The sequence below is a fragment of the Manis pentadactyla genome, chromosome 5, assembly GCF_030020395.1.
Source record: "Manis pentadactyla isolate mManPen7 chromosome 5, mManPen7.hap1, whole genome shotgun sequence".
Taxonomy (NCBI): domain Eukaryota; kingdom Metazoa; phylum Chordata; class Mammalia; order Pholidota; family Manidae; genus Manis; species Manis pentadactyla.
In genome coordinates, this window is record NC_080023.1 from 59,009,624 (window position 1) to 59,026,343 (window position 16,720).

At 37.7% G+C, this 16,720-nt stretch overlaps 1 long non-coding RNA gene across 1 annotated transcript; it reads left to right on the plus strand.

Moving 5' to 3' along the window:
• Positions 1-422: 422 nt before the first annotated feature.
• Positions 423-15,769, plus strand: LOC130683795 (uncharacterized). Its single transcript, XR_008997754.1, has 5 exons — positions 423-574; positions 3,375-3,710; positions 6,078-6,280; positions 12,918-13,067; positions 14,948-15,769. It is a non-coding gene; the product is annotated as an uncharacterized LOC130683795 (long non-coding RNA).
• Positions 15,770-16,720: the final 951 nt, after the last annotated feature.

A 16,720-nucleotide genomic window follows, 5' to 3' on the forward strand; every position in this document is an offset into this window, starting at 1 on the left:
TTAACTGAGTTAACTCTATTAGTCAACCTGGGAGTCAAACCGAAGTCTTTGGATTTAAAATCATGATCCTCCCAATGATTCTGAAACATTTGCATTTTCAAAGATAACTTGTTTAGTAACTAGAGCAGTAATATACCAAATAATCATATTAGAGAAAGAAAACTAAGGAGGGAGCAAAACTAGCATTTATTGGGCACCTATATACCAGGTGTCGTGCCAAGTGATTCTACATGTGTGTCTCCATCTAATCCTCAAAACAAGCTTCGTGGCTCCCGCGCGTCACGGAGCATCACGGAGCATGCTACACGCGGCGGAGCGATACGCAGTTCCATAAATAGATCTGAGTCCCAGAAAGAGCCTTGCAGAAATTATTTTCAATCACGATTTGATTGGTGTTGCCTGTTTACTGTCATTACAGGTTTATCATGGCCAGTTTATAAATCGAGGAGCCTTAGGACACCCTGAGTTGGGAGCAAAGCCTAGGTTTCTGAGTTAGGGTTTGGTACACGACAAACGTGATACAACTGAAAATAACCCAGCCTTCCACACACTCCGCGGATGGTGGCCGCTTCAGGTGCGCGGAGACGCAGGCTCCTCACCCCTCCCAAGGAGCTACAAGTAAACACTCACTCCTCCATGCTCCGCCGTAATGGCTCCATGCCATTCTCCTGAGCATGCGGCCCTAGATTGAACAGTTTAGGAATCTGATTGCACGGAAACAGAATGATGTGCTACTTCCGTTTGAAGAAAAGCAATTTTCTTTCCACTGAGAGTATTTTTTAGAGATTAATGCATTTATGGCATTTTCATTAAACTAACATTGTCATATGACTTCAGGTTGACTTTTGGCATTGTGGAAACAACATCTTTAATAGAGCATTATAAATATTCCAGACTCAAAGGACATAGGGCGAGCAGTCAGGAACCCTTCCTGTTTTTTTCACCACCAAACAATGTTTCTTTCCTTCTTTCACACTATTTAAAACAGGGTAAACTTGCAATTTGGCAAACTGATCCAGTCTTGTCTCTGATTCCCCATCTATAATTTGTGTTGTTAATTAGGCATAGAAAGAAATTTGATGAAGATAATATGGACTTAAATGATTAACCTACCTTTGCTATTCAGCTTCAGTTTCCTTAAAATATATAGTTTAAACTATGCTGTTCAAAGGTAGAAATGTAAATCGCCTCACCCCCAATCACAAAATCAAAACCTCTGGGTGGTTGCCCAGTATTCTGTGTTTTGACAGCTCTCCAGTAATTCTTATGAATGCCCAAAGTTTGAGAAGCATATATTTGAAACAGCCTCATGAAAATGTTTGCTGGCGTTACTGGACAAGGTGACTCACAGCTGGAAGTCCTTAGGGTGCAGACCAAAAAACAACGGCAGGGCCCAGGTGAAGATGCAACAGCTACCTGTAGGCCTCTAAACAGGATTGACAGTGATTTGTGGAGCCCTCCACCCCTCCGTGCTCAATCTCTCTGGGCTCCTATTTCTTCACCTAAAACCTGGTTTACTCTGAACTGGAGAGGTGAGCTCATCAGGTCAGCAAAGGATATTCAGAGAATTCCAGGTGCCCTTTGCTGTTTCAGTCAGCTTGGGTTAAGAGTGGCATCTCATCCCCCAATTTCCTTCTCGACATTCTGTTCAACACAGAGAGAGGACTTAGTGATTTTCTTCACTGATTCATAGATGTCTGTTTTGTCAATTGAAACTGACTCTGAAAAGTGATGTCATACTCAGAACTATCTAAGTGGAAACGGTGTTAGGACCTGATCGTGTATCTCCCAACTTCCGCTTTTTCTTCCCTGTTTGGCACTGTGTCTCTCCACTAGCAGACACATTTAACTGGTGGTATGAAAAAAAAGCAAAGCAAAATGGCAAGTTATATTCTGTGGAGAATGGAGACATCAGAGATATAAAATAATTTCTGCCAAACCTTGGAGTAAATGGGATGTGACTGCAGATAGCAACTGGTCTTCATGAACTTCGGGTTTTTCAAGGGTACAAATCTCTCCTTAACCTAGTTTTTATTTATTTGATTTATTTTTAATTTTTTTATTAAGGTATCATTGATATACAATCTAATGCTCAGGTTTCACATGAGCAACATTGTATTCTTCTTAACCTAATTTTTACATGACTATATAGATTGATGATAAGTAAATAGATAAATGGATAATAGATATGAGGAATATAGGAAAATCATGTTATATAATTCAAAATGAAAGCTTTTGGTGAATAGGGGGCCATGGGAAAAAGATGTGAGTAGCTGCAATCAAAATGAATCTCAGAAATCATCAGCAACTTCTCCACCTTTCTGCCTTAGTGCTTTCTCTAGCAGAGACAGAAGGAAGCAAATGCAGAAAAATTAGAACCTTGTGTGGATTGCATTCACCTTCTGTTGAACTCAAATGGAAGATAAAAGGTGCTGTAACATTAAAATTGTATTTCTCAAAGTGCCTTTATTTTATCTCATTATGATCTTTTTAGCTCCAAATAAGAAAGATAAGATTATTGATAATAACTAACACACTTTTAAGACAATCAAGCTTTGGTTATTATGAAAATAATGCCTAAATTAGCCTCCATTTTACAGGGGAAAATTTTCTCGAAGTTACACAAATAATATGTGTGATCAAGTCAGGTCTAGGAATCATGTCCCTCATAATAAAATTTAATGCTGTTCTTACCATAAGTCGCTGTCTTTGCTGAACTGAGAGTAAAACAAAGAAAATCAGAGTATATATAGGATGTTACAAAAACCCCACATAATTTGGGTGAAGTAGCTCTTAATTATTTCTTCAATGACATTCTTTAACTCCTATGTTAACAGCTTATTCTTTGCCAGACACTCTTCTAATTGTTTTGATATTAATTAACTCTTTAAAGAAATGCTTACTTAACATACCAGATAATCAGGTAAAGGAAGCCAGAGAAGAGAATAAACATGTCTATGAGGTAAACACTATTGATACCCCAATTTCACATGTGAGGAAACTGGAGCCCAGAATGTTAAGTTGTCCATGGCTACATACACAGTAAGTGTGGTTCTGTGAGATGAACCCAGAATCTCCAAATAACCATTATATTACACAGATTGCCCAATGATTTTTTGATCATTCACTGTCTCCAGCTTGACATCCTTGCTTCAAACAGGCATCACAAACAATTTCACTATCTAATAATCATATTCTGTGTCAACCCTCCTTTTAATATTTTTTGTTATTTTAAAGCTTAAAGAGGCACAAACTAAAGTCACCTATAATTCCACCAATAACTCCAAAACTAGGACTGTTAATATTTCATTTGGGATTATTTCTCTATCTTTTCTCATATGTTCTTTTATAAATATGAACTATTTTTTCCATAGCTTCAGTATCTATGAGCAGAGATGAAGTCCTGCCTTCCACAAGATTCCAGTCCCAAGTACTTCTGACGTTCCTGTGGGGATCTGGCAAATGCTACCAGACAAACTAAATGTCCACTATTGTGCACTGACGACACTGTTCTCCCACTGGGTCTGCTGCCCTGCAAACACCATAACTGCAAGTGGATGCACTTCTTCCCATTGGCCACTCTGGTCTCCATTGGCCACCACTGTCACCTGCTGTGTGCCACCAAAGGTATTTTGGATCTCTCAAATTGCCAAAGGTGCACAGCCAACAAGCTAAGGAAATTGGGAGGCCCTTCCTTGGCTGATGAACGGGTGAGCGAAGGAATCCCTGAGAAGTCTGCATGGTCTGCTTTGGTTTGCCAAGTTTTCTCTCTAGCAGTTGTTTTAGTTTCTCCTCCAGCCTCCTACACAGCATGGCTCTGCAGGAGGTTAGCAGCTGTGCTAATCACAGGTTTTGGTTTCTTACTCCTAGAAGGGTCCTGAGTAGTCTGCACACAGATTTCTTCTTGTCCTAGCTGATGCATGTGTCAGAGCAAACAAACTTGAGTCATCTCCCAAGAGGTCCCTTATTCCCCAACAAGTCAATTTTTTGTTGTCTCTTCCTCCTAACTTGGCTAGTATGCTCATCTGCACTCTGTCCTTAGACACATGCACTTCTTGGCAGCAAGTATTCTTATTTTTTTGCATTTTCTATGTTGCTAGATGAGAAAAGATATAACAGCCATTTTTATTATTAGTGAGACTAATCACTTACTATGTTTATTAGCCATTATTATTTTCACAATAATCTATGTGTGTTAGACACATCTTTTAAGATACTATAGCTCTACTGAATCAGTTCATAAGAACTTTTCATATATTAGGAATAAGAGTTATTATTTTAGTGCTTTCATTTATCCATTAATTTTTATATTAGTAATTTCCCACTCATTTTTAATATTAGTTTACTGGTCTCTTAGCTGAATAATATCTTGTATTTTTTTTTTTAATAGAAGCTTACATAAATGGTTGTTTCAGGAAACCTGTGAAAATTCTATTTGCAAGCTGATAGGGCCTGGATATTTACCAAGACGTCATTGTTCCTTCATCTGAGTAAAAATGGAATTAATTGGTCTGCACTGTTGAATCTATAACAAGGGCACCACCAGTCCCTGAACAAGCTCCCAGAAGAAAGTTAACAAATGCTGCAGAACAGCATTTGAAAGGCAGGTGACATAATAGGAGAATAATCATTTCTAAAATTCATCATTTTTCTTACTAGGTCCAGAAAAATTATACATCTAAGTATTTTGTGACATGTCTGCTAAAGAATAGAAAGGGCCTGGCTCTTAGTCCCCCTACTTAAAAAAAAACAAAATTATAATTAGAAATGATCACTGTCAGTCATTTGTATTATAAATTGGGGTTATTAGGATAATTTCCCCATTGGAAGCAGTTGCCAGACATTGTCCACAAATCTTGAGGTAAAAGTGGTGACTCTCTGTTTCCAAGAAGAAAGGGTCCCAACTGTATGGAACAAAGCAGGAACAGGACTAGCAGAGGCCTGGGCAACCAGCCCTGATGGTCACTGACATGGTGGTCACCAAGATATTTCCACTATCTTGGGTGGAAATCATTCTTTTTTGCTAATCTGTCTTATTTGGTATTCTGAATATAATCCTCATAGTTTTAAAAAGAACCAAGGGATATCATGGTGAGCATTTAGTAATGTATATAATTGTCAAATCACTCTGTTGTACACCTGAAACCACTATAATATTGTATATCAAGTGTATATTAATAAAAAATAAGTAATAATAGATAAAAAAACAAAATTAAGTAGCTAAGGAGGACATAGAAAACAAAAGGAATCAGTCCTGATTGAGGCAAGATTTCTAAAACAGCTGTATTTTGGGAAGTATCTCTCTGTTCTCTTCACAAGTGAGTGAAAACTTGACTGAATATTGAATTATAACATTGTAAATTTTCTCTCAACATTGCATTTTCTGATATTTAGCACCACACAGGAAAATTTAGTCAGACTGACTTCTGCCACCTGGCTACCTATTTTGGTCTTGGTCTTTTATTGTTTTTAAATTTCAAAGATAATCCATTTCATGGGGAGGATATGGAAAATTCTTGCAGTGTCCAGTCTCAAGGTTGTTGTCAGTTTGTATGTTTATCTTAATTAGAAAATCTTTCTTCTGTCATATATTTCATTATTATTACCTTCATTTTTTTCCTCAAATCTTTCTGGTAGTGTCTGCTTTCTAAGATTTGTTCCCCATTTTATTTCAAACATTTTTCCATCACTCCTATGATTTGCTTCCTGTCTGCATTCATTGATTACTTGGTGTTATGCTGTTTCAACATGGGACAAATTAGGTGTCAAAGCAAATAACATCAGTGGCAATAAAATCAGTTATATGATAAGAAAAGTTTAATTTCACCAGGAGATTTTTAAAAGTCTGATTCTATATGCAAGTATGTGCAGATAACAATATAGCCTCCAAAAATATAAAGCCTATATTGACAGATATGCAGATCTCTATACACTAATCCTCAGAACTGATGAATATGTTAGTTTATATGACAAAAGGAACATTTCATATGTAATTAAGGTTAAGGAACTTGAAGTGGGGAAATTATCCTAGATTATACAGGTAGGTCCAGTATAATCACATGTGTCCTCAAAAGCAGATCTTTCCTGGATGCTGATGAAGAAAGATGGCAGCATGAGGAAGATTTGACGTTGCCCATCGCTGGTTCTGAAATGTAGGGGACTATGTGCAAGGACCAAAGAGAGGTCTCTACAAGCTGGAAAAGGCAAGGAAATGGATTCTCCCCTTGTGCCTCCAGAAAGGAATGCCTACTGATACCCTGGTTTTGGCTCAACAATACAGGTAGTGATCTTCTGAACTACAGAACGATAAGATAATAAATTTGGGTTGTTTTAAGCCATCTATATGTCACAACATAGATTTGTTGTTAAAATAATTAATCAAGAAGGCCATTAGACTGGGATGGCTCTAATACCTTGGTAGGCTGCTTAAGCAAACCAAAACATAAGCCAGAGTCAAACCTGAGAAAATGAAATTTAGGAACAATCAACCAACTAGGATTTCCCACTTAAGGCAACAGTTTAGGCTATAATGAATTGAATAATTTCCTTGCTTCGCTTCTGCTTTTTTCTTTAAAAACCTCTCTTTGAACTCTTGTCGGTGGAGTACTCCTAACCATTTTCAATTTGGTGCTGCCCTATTGTAATAGACGACTTGGCTGTCATTATCTACAAGATATATATGTACTTGTTCAATGATACATATGGAATGCAATTTCAAAATTACTAATTCCTACCCCCGTGAGAAAACAATTTACAGACTGTTTGTATGTGGTTCTTTCTGGATTTACCCTACAGTAGCTAGGAAAATACTATCTTACCAGAGTACTTAAGACAGCTGCTTTCTTTCCCAGCACAGGGGGACATTCTCAACCTCTCAGCAGCCACTTCCTGCTCAGCATTTCTGCCTCCTTTTAGACTGGACTAGTTAGGAAAGCACCAAACATCTGAAAGGGAAAAGAAGCTCAGGGGATTGGGCTCACTTTTTTGCATTTCTTTATCAGTTATTTACACCTCATTTTTTTGTTGCCTTGTCCATTTTGAATTTATTTTTGTTCAAAAGTCCACAAGATTGCTAAAAGCTCTCTTCAGTTTCCTCACCTTTTAACAAAAACCACTTTCTGCTTGACTTGTACTCAACTCTAACCATGGAGCTTATGATGCAATAAATACTTCGAAGGCAAAGTGATAATGAGTGCCAAACTCATCCCAGCGGGTTCATTTTCCTCTGGAATCTTAGCTCCTTAAGTCTGGCTGCCTTACTTGCACCCCAAAGTTTTCGAACAGATGGAGTATTAGTTAAGCTGAGATTTTTTCCTTCAGCCTTTCCGTTGTTAGTGAGCATATTGGTCAGCTCACTCTAGACCTTCGTAGCTCTCTAAAGTCTGTAATTATTTCCTTAGATAGTATTTTTAGTGTTTAGTTTTAGTTTGTGTTTCCCAGTTAATCCAAAATTAGCAGCCTGCAACTGTACTTCTGTCCCTCTTTTTTATGCTGCATGTCCCGATTTTTTATCTTTGGTTTTAAATGGTATTGCAAATCTTTGCCATTTTAGAGCTTCTAACAGGAACTTTGAAGAGAACAATATGTGAGTCCTTCCTTACTGGCAGGTTATCATACTGACCTGGAAGGCTGTACAGGGTTGGAGTTATGTTTGTTTTTTTCTCACTCAAAGAATAGAACACTTTTTTTTAAGTAAAAAAAACTCATGAATTATTTTGTAATTCCAGAATTATTTCATGAAGTCATTTGCCCTAGAGAATATCTGCAATTAGAGACATATTACCAAAAAGCATTTTAGAAGCTTTGGAAAAAAAATTAGAGTGAGTTAATATGTGAAAACTATTCACAAATCAAGTAAAAAACACATTAGGTGATTTGCTTTCATCTTTTCAAATCCACCATTAAAGGAATTACTTTGTTCAATTTTCATATTTCAAGAAATGGTGTGGAACTTTTTTTCTGTAGAACAAATCTAATGAGTATTCTGCATGTGATACCGTGTGGCTCACAGGCACATCTCCTCCCTGTAATGCCCAGTTTCCCAGTGTATCCAGGAGGTGGTTTAGCTGTGACCAGGGAACGCAACCAAGAGAGTGAAATTAATGATCATGGGTTATTTGGCTAATGTGAAATTATCTTAGAAACACTCAACTCTCACTGTTTCCCATTACCTTGGCAAAATACAGAACTAATTCTATCAACACTCATGTACTTATCTTGCCTTCTTTTCATATTCAAAGCAATCAGTCATGTCCCATTTAGCCTGATTTTATTTGCATGAGATACAGGCCATGGGGTAAAGGAATGAAGCTGGCTTTGAGATGTCACACAGTCCCTGAAGCACACACTTATTCACTTACTCATCAAGTGTTCATCTGGCATTGCGAGAGTATTAAGAACATAAAAGTGAACACAATATAGTCCATGTTTTCAGGAAGGCTTATTGTTAATCTGTATTTATAAATAATTCTACACAAAGTACAAAAATAATTAACCCTGCATATGGTTCACAGATTTCACCATATTCTCAATTGCAGTATATAAATTAATTCCACGATATAGAAATGATATTTTAAACATCTGTCTCCAGTGTATGAAATATTACATGTATGAAATATTACACTTCAGTAAAGGTGGTTACTCCCAGGCAGCAAATAAAAGTAAGAAAAGAGAATTCTCTTTAGGTAAGGAGATGCCTTTTCCTCTAGTCCAATAGAATTGTCAATAGACACCAAAGAATATAGCAGTGAAAACAATGTGGTTTATCTTTTCCATTCATTTGATAGTCAATGTCCCTTTTTTGTGCACTCATACTTTGGTGGAGTAAAGTCTTTTTCCTTTTTATGATTCTTAGACAGATCTTATATCTCCAGTGTTCTCTTACATGAGGCATATAAGTGCACACTAAGTGTCAGGCACAGTACTAATGCTTCTCATAGACTGCCTCAAATAATCCTCAGACCAACCCTGTAACATGACTGCCTTCACTATCATCATCCTCATCGGACAAAGAGAAGACCAAGGCACAGAGAAATGAAGTTACTAAACAAAGGCCATGTAGCTTGTCATTGACAGAGGATCTGGCAGTCTGACTCCAAAGACCTGGGCCTTAACCGCCAGGCTACAAGCTGCTTTTCTCATTTGAACAATTATGTACATATTTTCATTAAGAATGTCTTAACTTGATTAGTCATTGGGATCTGTGTTCTTTATTCAAATGTATTATCCTTCTAAATTTTATTCTTAAACAAGAAAGCTAAATCTTAGTGTTTCAATAAATACCTAAAAGGGTTGGTCAGGTTCAGCCTACATATTTTGCAAAAATTACATTAAGAATTCTTATACCTTAACCTTCAGATCTTGACAAAAATTTTTCTCTAGACACAAAATAGTTCTGATATCAAAATAAGAGCTAACTTGAGAATACAAATTACTATTACCTTGAGCTTGATCTTTCAATATTGAGACATAGAAAACTCTTAGTGAAGAAAATATTTCCAATTAAGTTTTCTCTGCTTGAGGACTTGCTAATGTAAAAATTTCAAAAGAATGTAAAATTATCTTTTTTAATAGACTATGCAATATGTCAGGCATTATTAAACAGTTCAATAGAGGAAAAATACCTTGGGGCATTTCATCTTTTGGAAAAATATCTTGTGAAGTTGACTGGCATCAGTTTTTCTTTGTCAGAAAATGTAACACAAATGACCTATAATTTCAACACATTTTTATTGAATTCTCTAAAATGTAGTATGCATAGAGTTCCAAAGGTCACTATTCTATTATATATATATAATTACTATTTGTCATGCAGTAGTTTTTCTTGATTTGTAAAGGTGTTGAAGCATGGACTAAATCATTTACATTTTTATAGGAAATTTTATTTAATTATAAATTATATCCTACTTATTTTTATTTCTAAATACATTTTAAATAGTATCCATTCTGCATTGAAGTATTAAAGTATTTGTGGTTAAAGCTCATTTAGTTGTCAGAGAATGGAGACTTACTCAGGTTACCTGGAGAAATGGAGCTGATAGTAAGGTTGCCTGTAGGCATTTCAGGGAAGACAGAGATATTGGTAGCTGATGATCCTATTATCACTTTTCTTCCCCTCAGAATCAAGAGTTCATGGAACAATAGTGTTATGGTCATGGAACTATAGTGTTATGGGTTGAGTTTCATCAGTCCTTGTTCCTGCAGCAAGAAAGAATTAACAGAGACACAATAGAGAGGCTGAGTGAAAGTTTTATCTGATTACATTTCAAGGGAGGAGCAGGCCAGAGTCAAGGTAGACAAAGGCCCTGACTTATAGCAGAGGGTCTGTTCATCATTACTAGCCAGAGGCACTTCTTTTGATTGACAGGGTGAGGTCATTTGATTGACAACTCTAGGTACAAACACCCATTCTTCTTGGTGCCCCTGTCTTTTACCAAAAATGCACACAGAAAAGCCTATGGGGAGGACAAAAACCACAATTTTATTATAAAGAGATTATGAGGAGGTGCCGTTTTGGGTGGTTTGGTTTTGTTCATCTGCACCTGCATTGGGACCAGTCTGGCCTGGTCCTGGTAGGCAAGAAGTTATCTTCCTGCAAAGCATTTGTTTTCTTCACATGGGACCCTCTACCTGGGCAGAGTTTAGGCAGTTTGTTTGTTTGTTTGTTTTCATTAAAATATCATTGATATACAATCTTATGAAGGTTTCACATGAACAACATTGTGGTTTCAACATTCACCCATGTTATCCTCGCTCCAACCCCCATTGCAGTCACTGTCTATCAGAGTAGTAAGATGCTATAAAGTCATTACTTGTCTGTCTTTTCTGTGCTGTACTGCCTTCCCCGTGGCCTAACTATATTGTGATTGCTAATTAGAATGCCCTTTAATCCCCTTCTCACTCCTTCCCCACCTCCCCTTCCCCACCCCTCCCTTTTGGTAAACGGTAGTCCCTTCTCGTAGTCTGTGAGTCTGCTGCTGTTTTGTCCCTTTATTTTTGCTTTGTTGTTATACTCCACAGGTAAGGGAAATCATTTGGTACTTGTCTTTCTCTGCCTGGCTTATTTCACTGAGCATAAAACCCTCTAGCTCCATCTGTGGTGCTGCAAATGGTAGGATTTCTTTTCTTTTTATGGCTGAATAATATTTGTGTATATGTACCACATCTTCTTTATCCATTCATCTACTGATGGACACTTAGATTGCTTCCATTTCTTGGCTATTGTAAATAGTGCTGTGATAAACATAGGGGTGCATGTGTCTTTTTCAAACTGGGCTGCTGCATTCTTAGGGTAAATTCCTAGGAGTGGAATTCCTGGGTCAAATGGTATTTTTATTTTGAGTTTTTTGAGGAACCTCCATACTGCTTTCCACAATGGTTGAACTAATTTACATTCCCACCAACAGTGTAGGAGGGTTCCCCTTTCTCCGCATCCTTGCCAGCATTTGTTGTTCCTTGTCTTTTGGATGGTGGCCATCCTTACTGGTGTGAGGGGATATCTCATTGCGGTTTTAATTTGCATTTCGAGTTTGGAAAATTCTTTTTTCCTTGAACCTTATCTTCCCCTTCCCTAGCTGCTCATGTCTGTCTTTATACTTAACATTCCTCACTACAGTGCTTCACCATCAGCTTGATGTTGGACACTGGGAAGACATTCATTTCCAGTTAAGTTCACCAAGAGTATAGCCTCAGTTCTAAAAATCTAAGAAAATTCTCATCCTTTGATATATTATATTGTAACCAGACTGTCTCAAATAAGAAGTGGACAAAGTTGCTCCAGAGATATGAACTAAATGATTACTTTTGACAAAAATATTTGGAGTAATATTAATTAATGTATGATGTTCAGGGTAAAATAGGATCAGGAGAAGAGGGCATATAGGAAAAGACATTTCATACATACCAGTGAGCTTCTACAATTCTTTTCTTATACAAGTATACATAGGATTAAGTAGTTGTAGCTCACTCATGGTAACTCCACATCAGACCTAGCTTGCCTCAACCTTCTTCACCCATACTGAAGCAACCTCCTTGCTAGGTATGATTCAATGATTTATAAGAAATATACATTTGGTCATTCAGATAAGCCAAATACGTTTCCCAGATATATTTAGTCTTCATCCACAGTTGCTGAAAACACTTCGGAAGCACAAAAGTGAAATGGGTGTCTTGTTAAATAAAGGTTGCTTTGGGACTCCACCCAAGGGCAGGGGCTGATTACCAAGAGGACCAACTGTGTAGAGAGTTGGAATTTTCAGTTCTGCCTCCTAACCTCTGAGGAAAGAAGGGCTGGAGGTTGAATCAGCCAATGGCCAATGACTTAGTCAATCACGACTATGTCATAAATCCCCCATAAAAACCCAAGAAAGCAGCTTTTCAGAGCATTCTGCTTGGGAAATCAGAATGCTTCCACATGCCTCCAAGTTGGGCCTCAAGCAACATGAGGTCAGAAGCTCCTTTGTTCATGACCTTGCTCTATGTATCTCTCCATCTGGCTGTTGATTCCTACCCTTTATCACATTTTTAATAAACTAATAAATGTAAGAAAATATTTTCCTGAGTTCTGTGAGCCACTCTAGTAAATTAATTGAACGAAAGGAGGTCATTGGAACCTCCGATCTGTAGCCAGTTGATCAGAAGCACAGGTAATAGCTTGGATTCTGGATAGAAAATGTCAGAATTGAGTTGAATTCTTAGACACTCTACTGTTACCTGATAACTGCTTATTGGAGGTGTGGGGAATCCCCACCACCACCTTGGAAATAGGTCTGGAAATCCTAAAAGACTAACATACAAGATGGACTACCAAGGTCATAGTATATTTTGATGTAACTTTATTTCTGTAATGAAAATAAATAAAACCTCTATTTCACCATTGATTTTCCTCTTGACATTCTGTTTCATCTTCTTAACTGCAGGTTACCTAAAAATTATCAACACAATAGAGAGAAGAACATGAACTTTGGATATTGCCTGAGCTTGTCAGATTATCATATCACTTGGATTGCCAAGAACAGCCATCTAGAGGTGCACTTCCATGAATAAAAAGGAAAGCAACATGGAGCTATGTCTATACTGTCATAGATTCTTAATACTATGTCTGTATTTTGCATTACTTGAGTATTAGTTATTTTTGTGACTGTTGTAATAAATTACCACAATCTTGGTGACTTAAAACAATGGAAATCTACTCTCACAGTTCTGGAAGCCAAAATCAAGGTTTTGGCAGGCCACATTTCCTCCAGAGGCTCTATGGGAGAATTCATTCATTGCCTCTTCCAGTTTCTGGTGGCTACCAGCACTTCTTGGCTTCTGGCCATACCATCTCAATCTTCAAGGCCACATCTTCAAATCTCTCTCTGTTCCATCTTTGCACCATGTTCTCAACTGTGTTTGTAGTCAAATCTCCTTCTTCCTCCTGTTTATAAAGATACATGTGATTGTGTTTAGTCCCACTCAGGTAATCCAGTTTAATCTCTCCATCTCAAGATCTGTGATTTAATCACATCCACAAAGGTCTTTTTTCTTGTCATGAGATAATGTTCACAGATTCCAGAATTTAGGACACGGTAATCTTTTGGGGGACAATTTTCAGCTTACCCGAACTCTTTAGTTGGCTGACAACTAAAACCAAATAGATGTAACCTCAACTGAGTCTAAATTACCCTTCTCAAACTTCCTCAATCCTAGAGCAGCCTTTATGGTCTGACCCAGCTTGGAGATGCACCAGGATCCCAGTGTCGGTTCTGCCAGGTTCTACTGAGAAGATTCAGGGCAAATTCCTCAACTGCTCTGCTTTGTGAGAAGAATATCATCTTCATTTAACCTATTTAACACTCTTTTTTTAAAATTGGTATAACATAGTATATAGCCTTGATTCTGAAGTCTACATTTGTTTTCCATCTTAATGTTTTTGGAATCAGAATGTAACTTTTAACCAATGTGCATATTTTCAGTGGTAGTTTTACAACTTTGCTGCTCATGAAAAACCTGTAGTTAAATTGATGATGCATCACATTTGATAGGCTGTTATAAAAGGGGATTATGTTAATACCCATCTTTGAAGATAATTATGAGGACTCATGAGTCAATGGCTATATATGTTTATAGATACAGATATATTATATCTAGCAGAAAACAGTGTTCCAACATAAGAAAGGCACATTCTATCATGTGTCAAGAATAATTTCTCAAGTTATCCTATAGTTTAATGAAAGATCCCTCAAGATGATCCAACCCTATGAGCTCTGAATCCAGGTACCCCAAGCAACTTTCTGATTATCAGTTATGCTTTCCTTATAGAGTATTTACCACCTACATCCTAGAGCTACTACTCTGTGTGGTTATAGCAACAATAATAGGGTCTACTAGAAATTATTTCTATAGCACACTAATGACCTGGAAACAAATCTCATGACCTTGAATATGGAATATTGGGAGTTGTGGAAATAAGAATGGGTCTGTTTGTTCTTTATTTCTAATAGGCAATGACTCTCAGTGCTAATAGTTATGGTCAAATAAAAACAATGCTTTAGGGAGAATTTAGGCCACCCAATATACTCTAAGTATGATTAGTGTTACTAATTCATGCTGCACGGTATCACAAAAGTAGGCATTTCCATAACTGCTGAAATATACCAAATTGGCAGTTCTCCAGGGAGGAAGTGTAACCTTGCTTTTTTCATAAGTTCTCCATTCCGCCATCTACCGTGAAACCCGTTCCTGCATTAAAGAGTTCAGTGCAGAATTCTGTCTTGCATTTGGAGCTGGGAATTGGAATTTGTTCCATTGAAGTAAACTAAAGCTAAAAAAAAAAAAAGGAAAGGAAAGAAAAGAAAACAGGTGTCACCAAAATATGAGCCTCTCTCCCTTTCACACTGCCTTCCCTTGTCCTTTTACAATGCCCTAACGAAATAGTTTTTTTTTTCTTTCTCTTTTTTTTCTGCAGTTGCTCTACAGCTGTGTTTGCTTACAGGAAACTCAGGCAGGATGCTGATAAGTGGCTTGAAAAGCCAAACCACAGAACTGGCCAGAACCAGGTGCAAGATGACAAGCCAGTTCTCTGACCTGACTTTAAGCTCATTATGCCCTAATTGCAATACATTACCTTGCTAAGATTCATGTGGCGTGGTTGGGGTGAGGAATAGAAGCACTTTGCAGGCACAATCTGCCCTGTGCAAAGGAATTTGAGAGGCTGCACAAGCACCAGCCTTTCCTGGAAACCCCTGTCCCTTTGTAGTAAATCCTGACTCTCCTGTCACTGCCCCTGCCTTCCTGGCCCCTGAAAAGTCTCCCAATACCCATTTTGGAGAGTAGGTGCCATTAGAACATGAGCTCTCATCTCTCCATTCCTTGATCAAAGAATAAAACTTCTCTGCTAAACTGAACTGGGCCTCCTCTTATTGCATAAGTGATACTGGGCAAGAGAACCCTTGTTAGGGTCCCAACCCCTCAAAGAGTGTCAGTAACATAAGCACAGAAAAAATTTAAAAATAAATATAATCTGAAACCGATTTTGCTAACTTAACCCTAGAAGAAAAGGGACAGTATGAACCAAGTAACTGGATTTCCTTATTCAGGTGAGTGAATTTCTACCTCTTGCATCAGAAACAGAAACCTCAGACTATCTAGGTGTACCAGAACATTCTATGGAGAAGACAGTGTCTGCAGAAACCCTTCCAAAGCCTACAGCTATCCCAGAGAGTTTACAAGAAGCATTTGTAAAGAGAAAAAAAAAGTTTATTGAGAGATCCACAAGAAGAAATAAAGAGGAAAACTCGTAGCTCTGAAAAGTCTCCAATCAAAATAGTTAAGGAGAAACTTTCTATAGGTTCACCTGTGAGTTGCCTAAAGGTTATGAATAAGGTTAGGGTGCCACTTCCTGAAGACAGACAGACTGCGCAAGCCTTCATGCACCACAGGGCTCTAAGAATATACAATGAATCAGTTGAAGTGAAACAGCAAAAGGAAGAGAATGCTAAAAAGCAAGATGTGGGTGCCCAAAGTAGAGCAAGGGCAAAAGAATTCCCTAAGAAAACACTAGAGAAACTTTGAGCCAAATATACACGGTGACTTTCTATGAAAACTGTAGAGTTGTTTTTATTATGTAACATAGGCCACATAAGTCAATAAATTTTTTAAGAACTTAAAAAATAAATAAATAAATATATATATATAATCTGAATCTTTCAAGGGACTTAAACATCAAAACCAAGAAAGAAGAACAGTCACTGCTTTCCATAATAAAAGGATGAACAGGTCATCACTTGAGGATGACTTTGCTGATCTGAATTACTAAACAGGAAATGCCTTCCTCCCTCGTTGCTTCAAATGTGTTCCCTGCACCACCACACTTTCTTTCCCACCAAAACAACTCGATGAAACTGGATTCTCAAGACTGAAGAGGGACTCACACAAAATCATACGTATGTATATTATGCCAAATCATCCTAGGTTCAGTGGACAAATGCTGGCTCTAACCGAGGCAGGGATTTACAGTTTGGTCCCAACACAACATTCTCATTAGCTGTGTGGGGCACATCCATAAGAGGATGCCAGCAACAGTGAAGAGACTATAAGGCCATGAGGAAGAACAGAGAAATGGAGCTCAGGTTTCAAGTCACAAATAACTAAGAGGTGCTGTATATTTATCCCTAACTCACAATGCACTTGATGAAGGGACAGATGGACTGAAAGAAAGGCAAGGGACTGAGCTGGATAT